This window comes from Schistocerca gregaria, chromosome 3 (genome assembly GCF_023897955.1).
Source record: "Schistocerca gregaria isolate iqSchGreg1 chromosome 3, iqSchGreg1.2, whole genome shotgun sequence".
NCBI lineage: Eukaryota > Metazoa > Arthropoda > Insecta > Orthoptera > Acrididae > Schistocerca > Schistocerca gregaria.
The window spans coordinates 112,109,726-112,118,815 of NC_064922.1; positions in this window are offsets into that span (position 1 = coordinate 112,109,726).

Genomic DNA, 9,090 nt, shown 5'->3' on the forward strand with positions numbered 1-9,090 from the left:
TTGTCAACCTTAATATCATCCTTGAAAAAAAGGAGATCCAAGAAAAAGATCTGCTACCTATCGAGAGTAGAGTTCGATGGTTTGACAGTTAATCCACCAGATCGAAGCTTTAACAATACCTGCTCAACACGAGAAACATGTTCATCAAAAGACTGGCACTAGACCGCCAAATCGTCAAGATTATTATAAAACCCAACTTAAGGTGCCCAAAAAATGGTCTAAAAGTCGTGAAAGAACTGCAACCCTAGTAGCCAAGCCAAAGGGTACCCGATTAAATTCATGCGTGTCTCAATCTGTACAGAAAGTAGTAACGTGCTTCGACTCCTCCCTTAATAGGATCTGATAGTAAGCATGGTTTAACTCAAGTACGGTAAAATAGCAAGGACCAGCAAAATATGTAAATAGTTAAGGAGGTCAGGAAGGTGAACTGACAACAAAATAACATTCTCACTAAGGGCTTGATAATCGACTACCTTCCCATAATCCACACCCTGTCCCTTAGGAGAGAGATATAGAGGTGAAACATATGGGGAAGTTGATGATGTAATAACTCGTCCCGCGGCACGTCATTAATCTTTTGTCTTAATATTTTCATCTTATGGGGTAAGATGCCGTCGGTCATACGGATTTCGTATTCAGTTAGATCAGTTACCCCAAATTTATAAGTCAAAACATCAGGGAAGTCATAAAAGAGCCGTTAATTGTTGAGGTTGATCATCACTGAGGTGACTAATCTCGAATTCCGAGGCCTCTGCCTTCAAAGAATTGATGTTATAGATAAACTGACAACAGAAAAGGGCTAATTTCTCGGCCGGATGGAATCTAAAGAAAAAGGTGATCGTAGCGAAGTCAAGGAATAAACCTGTCCGTTGAACGAAATCACACCCAACAAACAAGGTAACAGAGAAATTCTTAAAGACAATGAATCTAACAGACCAAGAAAAAGGCTAATAGATGAACTCCCGCACACCACACCCCACCAGAGGCATCTCCGGTCCGCTGGCCACACGATGTCTCTGGGAAGAGGGGCATACAGGAGGCATCCTACACAAATTACGAAATTCGAGATATGACTATGGTCGAAGAAGGAAATGGAACTTCCAAAATCCTGAAGTGCACAAACAAGCTCCCTGTTAAGCCGAGTACAAACATTATTTAGAGCGCGAATAAGCGTGCAATAAGCGGAAAGTTTACTCGGAAGAATTTTACCTCACACCATATGGCATCAGATGCTAGGCACAGGACCACGTCTACCCGGGCACTCCCACGCGAGATGACTGCTGGCACTACACCGGGAAAAACGTTTACGGGCTAGTGAATCAGCAGGTGACTGCTGGTGATTACCATTTCAGATAGGAGGTTCAGACTGAAAACCTTTAGAAGTCTAAGTTCCTCGACACAACCAAGTAACTCACTTAACTCAGAGAACGTCCCTGGTTTGCGCGTAGATACAAAACGCGACAGATCTCCCGGTCTCATGCCTTCCAAAATGTCAGAGAAATGGTTCGGCTCGATAATCGTCACATTCAAGGCTGAGATAGCAATGCGAAAACGCTTAATATACTGATTCAAGGTCTCGTTAGATGCTTACACCTGCCGATAGTGTATCCGCTCAAGTTCGTTACGCAAACGCTGTGATGACTTCATTATTTAGAATTAGGGAAACTTGATGTCAAAATCATCTCAGGCAACAAACTACTTAACAACTCCGGCGACAAAGAAGAAAGCAAGGGAAATATCCCAGAATGCGATATGTGCAAGGTATCAGAATGAAATTCAAATCGGACAGGGACCCGCAACACCTGTCGACGTTTATCTAAATGATCAATACATAACTAATAAATACCATTAAACGAACACATGATCGTGTTAAGTAATTTAGCACATGTATCAGAGCCCGAACAACCAAGACCTCGACCACTGAGCTATTTTAAATCTAGTAACTGACTGTTGGCCCAACTACACTGGTCCAAACTACACTACGCAGACTCATTGAGCCAGTTCTAACTTATAGATCTTTCACTCCGGCGACCAACTACTTAACAGCCTCCCCTTGTTGACCACTAAGCAACACCACATAACATGTTTCTTTCCGGTTTAAGCCCATTCAGAAGCACTGACTGCTGCAGTTAAAATGCTTAACTTGTTGGAAAGGAACCTACAAGATTGTAGTGGGTGAGGAGCGTACATTATACTTCTTATTTTCGTTCAATCAGTCTTCCTTTCTAAGTGATGAGTTACGGCAGTAAATTATTCCATGAGAATTACGAAGTGGAAGTGAGCAAAATATGTTCGCATTGTTGTTTTCCAAGGTTAGCAATTATATGAAGAGCGAAACTAGCTGAAGCAAATTTGAGAAGCTCGGTAATACGCTTCTTGGAGTTCATGTTTATTTCAATATTTACTCCCAAAATTTTGGGGCACTCCTTTCTGTTTATTGACTCCCGTTCATATGTTACACCAGTTTCTGGTTCCAGAATGAGATTTTCACACTACAGCGGAGTGTGCGGTGTTATGTGACTTCCTGGGAGATAAAAACTGTGTGCCGCACCGAGACCAGGACTCGGGACCTTTGCCTTTCGCGGGCAACTGCTCTACCGACTGAACTACCCAAGCACGACTCACGCCCAGTCCTCACATCTTTACTTCTGCCAGTACCTCTCATTCTGGAAGCATTCGCTAAGCTGTGGCTAAGCCATGTCTCCGCAATACCCTTTCTTCCATGAGCGCTAGTTCTGCAAGGTTCGCAAGAGAGCTTCTGTAAAGTTTGGAAGGTAGGAGACGAGGTACTGGCAGAAGTAAAGCTGTGAGGACGAGGCGTGAGTCGTGCTTCAGTAGCTCAGACGTTAGAGCACTTGGCCGCGAAAGGCAAAGTCGCGAGTTCGAGTCTCAGCCCGGCACACAGTTTTAATCTGCAAGGCAGCTTCAGTTTCTGGTTGATGAACGTAAATGTAAACAGCGTTCCTTAAAATTTGAAAACCGTCGTAACAGTTGTTTCTCTTATCGCTTTCTCCCTAACAGGATTTGTTATAACACCTTTATCTACGTCTACATCTACATGGATACTCCGCAAGCCACCGTGTGGTGCGTGCCGGATGTACCCTGTACCACTACTTGTCACTCCCTTTCCTGTTTCAGTCGCAAAAAGAGTGAGGGAAACACGACCGTCTGTAATACTCCGTATAACACTCAGTGTCTTATCTATATCGTCCTTGCGTGCAGTGTATGTTGGCGGCAGTAGAATCGTTCGGCAATCAGCTTCAGATCGAAGTTCTGTAAATTTCCTCAATAGCGTTCCTCGGAAAGAACGTCGCCTTCTCTCCAGGGATTCCCATTTGCGATCTCGAAGCTTCTCCGTAACGCGTACATGCTGTTCGAACTTACCGATAACAAATCTAGCAGCCCGACTCTATATTACTTCGATGTCTTCCTTCAATCCGACCTGGTACGGATCCCAAACACTCGATCAATACTCAAGAATGGATCGTATCAGCGTCCCATGTGCTGTCTTCTTTACAGATCAACCACTCTTTCCTAAACTTTATCCAATAAACCAAAGTCGACCATCCGTATTCTGTACCACAGTTCTTATAGCTCTCACATCCTCGTTCCACCTCATATCGCTTTGCAACGTGACGCCCAGATATTTAAACGTCTGTGTCAAGCCGGACATTAGTAACACTGTATCCGAACATTACAGGATTGTTCTTCCTACTCATCTGCATTAGTGTACATTTTTCCACATTTAGAGCTGTCTGCTATTCATCACACCAACTAAAAATGTTGTCCAAGTTCTTTTGTATGTTTCTACTCAACTTCAAAACCTCATCGTACACCACGGCATCATCAGCAAAGAACCACACACTGTTGCCTACCCTACGTGCCAAGTGATTTTCGTACATAGATAACAAAAGCAGTCCTGTCATACTTCCCTGGGGCACTCATTAAGATATCCTTGTCTCTGATTAAAACTCGCCGTCGAGAACAAAATACTGGGTCCTATTATGTAAAAAGTCTTCGTGCGACTCACATATCTGTGAACTTGTCCCATATGTCCGTACCGTCGTTACCTGTCTGCAAAGGGGCATAGTGTCAAATGATTTCCGGAAATCCAGAAATACGAAGTCTGTTGCTCTTCATCCATAGTTCTCAGTAAACGAGGGGCGTTTGAAAAGTCCGTGCAAAGTCCGAGAGATGGCACCACCGGCGCGAATCGAGATCATATTTAGTTAGTAGCATCTTTGAAAGAACGCACACCAAGTTTCAGCCATATTGGTCTATTTCTTTGTGTTTGGGATTCGTGTGAATCAAGAACGTCGAGTGATTGTAAAAAAAAAACGGATAAAAAAGAATTTCCTGTGGTGATCAAACATTACTTTATGAAAGGCAAAACCCCTCAGAAGACTAAAGAGTAGCTTGATAATCATTACAGTGACTTTGTACCTTTGATTGGAACAGTTTATTAGTGGTTTCAAAATTTTCGGAGTGACCACATGGGCACAAGTGATGCTGAACGTTCTGGGCGCCCTGTGGAGGTTTCGACTCCAGAAATCATTGATAAAATACGTGATGTGGTGATGGATGACAGAAGAGTTAAGGTGCGTGAGATTTCTAGTGCTGCAGGCATCACGAATGAAAGGGTACATAATATTTTGCATAAACATTTGGACATGAGAAAGCTATCTGCAAGATGGGTTCCGCGATTGCTCACACCTCACCGAAAACGAAATCGTGTGAAGTGTTGCAAGGATGGTTTGCAGCTGTTCAAGAAGAACAGGCCGTACTTTAAGCGTCGCTTCGTCACTGTGGATGAAATATGGCTACGTTACTTTACTTCTCAGACCAAAGAACAATCTAAACAATGGGTTACCAATGGAGAATCTGCACGAAAAAAGGCGAAGACCATTCCTTCGGCCGGAAAGGTTATGGCAACTGTGTTTTGGGATAAGCAAGGGATAACCCTCATGAACTATCTGGAAAAGTGTAAAACTATTACAGGTACATCTTATTCATCGTTATTGGACCGTTTAAAAACCGAACTGCAAAAAAACCGGCGGCGATTGGACCGCAAAAATCTCCTTTCCCATCACGACAATGCACCAGCACACACGTCAGCGGTTGTGGTCGCAAAATTAATGGAAATAGGATTCCAGCTCGTTTCACCCCCCCCCCTCCCCCCCTATTCTCCAGACTTGGCTCCATCGGACTCCTGCTTTTTCCCCAATTTGAAGAAATGGCTGGCAGGACAAAGATTTTTATTCAAATGCGGAGGTGATTGCAGCAACTAATAGCTGTTTTGCAGACTTGGACAATTCCTATTATACAGAAGGGATCAACAAATTAGAACAGCGTTGGACGAAGTGTATAAGTCTAACAGGAGACTATTTCGAAAAATAAAAAAGTTTTACCCCAAATATGTAAGTAGTTTTCATTTTTGTACAGACTTTTCAAACGCCCCTCATATCATGTGAGGCAGTACCGTCACCAAAGATGACGAATGCTGCCTGATGAATATTTAAACGAAAGGTCATTCACATGTACCGGGTGATAAAAAATTCAGTATAAATTTGAAAACTTGATGCTTGGAATGACATGGAGTTTTATTAGAAACAAAAAACAACAAAGTTCACAAAATGTCCGACATATGCGCGTCGCTTGGTGGTGATCGTATGCTCAGCCGCCACTTTCGTCATGCTTGGCCTCCCTGGTCCCCAGACCTCAGTCCGTGCGATTATTGGCTGAAGTCGCAAGTGTATCGTGATCGACCGACATCTCTAGGGATGCTGAAAGACAACATCTGACGCCAGTGCCTCCCCATAACTCCGGACGTGCTTTCCAGTGCTGTTCACAACATTATTCCTCGACTACAGCTATTGTTGAGAAATGATGGTGGGCATATTAAGCATTTCCTGTAAAAAACATCATCTTTGCTATGTCTTACTTTGTTATGCTAATTATTGCTATTCTGATCTGATGAAGCGCCATCTGTCGGAACTTTTTTGGACTTTTGTATTTTTTTTTGTTCTAATAAAACCCCATGTCATTCCAAGCATGTGTGTCAAATTGTACCTCTCTATCTACATTATTCCGTGATTTATTCAGTTTTCAAATTTATACTGACTTTTTGATCACCCGGTATAAGGAACAGGAGGGAACTGTAAATTGATACTAATGGTTCAAATGGCTCTAAGCACTGTGGGACTTAACATCGATGGTCATCAGTCCCCTAGAACTTAGAACTACTTAAACCTAACTAACCTAAGGACATCACACAACACACAGACATCACGAGGCAGAGAAAATCCCTGACCCCGCAGGGAATCGAACCCGGGAACCTGGGCGTGGGTATCGAGAACGCTACCGCACGACCACGAGATGCGGGCACGTAAATTGAGCTATGGTTTGTGTCGCCTCACGATTATTCCCCAGTCACTACAATTCTCCCTTCTCCCGACGCTGTTTACGGCTGCCATTAATGCGTTCGTCGGGCGCCCCTCTTCACGGTAACTTCCCTCGCAGCGCGAACTGCCGGCGTCGTTCGAAAATCGGGTCTGCAGGCGCTCTGGTGAAGCAGTGCGGGCGGCGCATCCGGCGGAATCGCGGCGCCGCGCCGGCAACACCCGCCGCCACCCACCTCGCCTAACCCCCTCCCCTCCCTCCCACCATCACCCGTAGGGCGGGAAGCCGCGACCGGTTCGACGCCCTGACCCGACGCCGGGCGTCGCGTCGGCAGACGACGCCGTCCGTTTCCCGCCAGTGAGCGAGGCGCAGCGCGACCCGCCGACCGGACGACGCCGTCTCGGCCCCCACGCGTGCAGACTTCTTTTTTTTTTCTGAGCCTCTGCCACCGCCCTCGGCACAGTTTCAGGGAAACGGCCGTGACAGGAAAGGGCGCTCTCGTGTCTTCGTTCCCCTATTTATTTGACACCTTTCGCAGTCTGCGCCGAGGCAGCACCCTGCCCACTCTGTAGAGACGGACTGGCACTAAGCGTATTTATTGCCTGCACTGCCGACTGTACGAACATTTTTACAGAAACTGTCACCGTGTCGGCGGTAACACATGTTTACTCGAAATTATTCAGTGCACGTTCACTCTGCGTCTAGATGTTTCTTCCCTCGTAAAAGTCGGTTAGTCTTTTACCTTATTTTTTTAACTGCGACTGCATTTCTGCGATGTGAAACGGTTGCTGAAACTCGTGTATAGTTAATTATTATGTTACGTATTTTTCTTTGTCTTTTTTTTTTTTTGTTTCCATTGCTAACCTGTAGAGACGGATCGATTTAGTTCTCCGTCAATTTGGCTTTCAGTCTGTCCAGCTATACAGAACCATCTTCCTCTGGAATTTATGGCAGACATTAACGGTTCTAGTCCCTTTGACGTGTAAAAATTTCAAGCATTTAAGTCAATCCAGTCAAAATTTTCTCCCATTTATGTCACATATTTTGACACTCGAAAACTCACCCATCAGAACCTACACGGTACTTTCTCAGATAACGTGTAAAGAATAAAACACGAAAATTGTAAGTTCTTAACTACATAGCAAGAAAAAACATTTTTTGCCCTTCTGTAAAGACCCTTTTTTACTGGAAGAGGTTGGCGTGTTATGTTGAAGTTTATGTCAATTTATTTAGGTCTCACATGTCTACGTAGTGTAAAAATTATAAACTTCTAAGTCAGTTCAGTTAAGAGTTACCGTCATTTATGTCAAATCCATGGGCGATAAAAAATGGAGATAGTATCGAAGACAGTGCTGCCAAAGCAGATTTACTAAACACAGCCTTCCGAAATGCCTTCACAAAAGAAGATGAAGTAAATATTGCAGAACACGAATAGAGAACAGCTGTCAACACGAGTAACGTAGAAGCAAATATCCTCGGAGCAGTGAAGCAACTCAAATCAATAAAAGCAAGTCTTATGGTACAGACTGTAGAAAAATTAGGTTCCTTTCGGAGTATGCTGATGCATTAGCTCCATACTTAACAATCATGTGCAACCGTTCGCCCGACGAAGGATCCGCACACAAAGCCGGGAATGTTTCACAGGTCACACCAATATTCAAGAAAGGCAGTAGGAGTAATCCACTAAATTACAGGGCCAAATCATTAACGTCGATATGCAGCATGATTTTAGAACATTTATTGTGTTCCAACATTATGAATTACCTCGAAGGAAACGGTCTATTGACGCGCAGTCAACATGGGCTTAGAAAACATCGTTTCTGTGAAACACAATTAGCTCTTTATTCACATGAAGTGCTGAGTGCTATTGGCAAGGGATTTCTGATCGATTTAGTATTCCTGGACTTCCGGAAGGCTTTTGACACAGTACCACACAAGTGGCTCGTCGTGAAATTGTGTGCTTATGGAATATCGTGTCAGTTATGTGACTGGATTTGCGATTTCCTGTCAGAGACGTCACAGTTCGTTGTAATTGACGGAAAGTCATCGAGCCAAACAGAAATGATTTCAGGCGTTCCCCAAGGAAGTGTTATAGGTCCTTTGCTGTTCCTTATGTATATAAACGATTTGGGAGACAATGTGAGCAGCCGTCTTCTGTTGTTTGCAGATGACGCTGTCGTCTATCGACTAATAAAGTCATTAGTACATCAAAACAAACTGAAAAACGATTTAGAAAAAATATCTGAATGGTACGAAAAGTGGCAGTTGACCTTAAATAACGAAATGTGTGAGGTCATCCACATGAGTGCTAAAAGGAACTCGTTAAACATCGGTTACACAATAAATCAGTCTAATCTAAAAGCCGTAAATTCAACTAAATACCTAGGTATTACAATTACGAACAACTTAAATTGGAAAGAACACATAGAAGATGTTGTGGGGATGGCTAACCAAAGGTTGCAATTTATTGGCAATACCCTATAAAAATGTAACAGACCTACTAAGGAGACTGCCTACACTACGCTTGTCCGTCCTCTTTTAGAATTCCGCTGCGCGGTGTGGGGTCCTTACCAGGTAGGACTGACTGAGTACATCGAAAAAGTTCAAAGAAAGGCAGCAGGTTTTGTATTATCGTGAAATATGGAAGTGTCACAGAAATGATACAGGATTTCGGCTGGAAATCATGAAAAG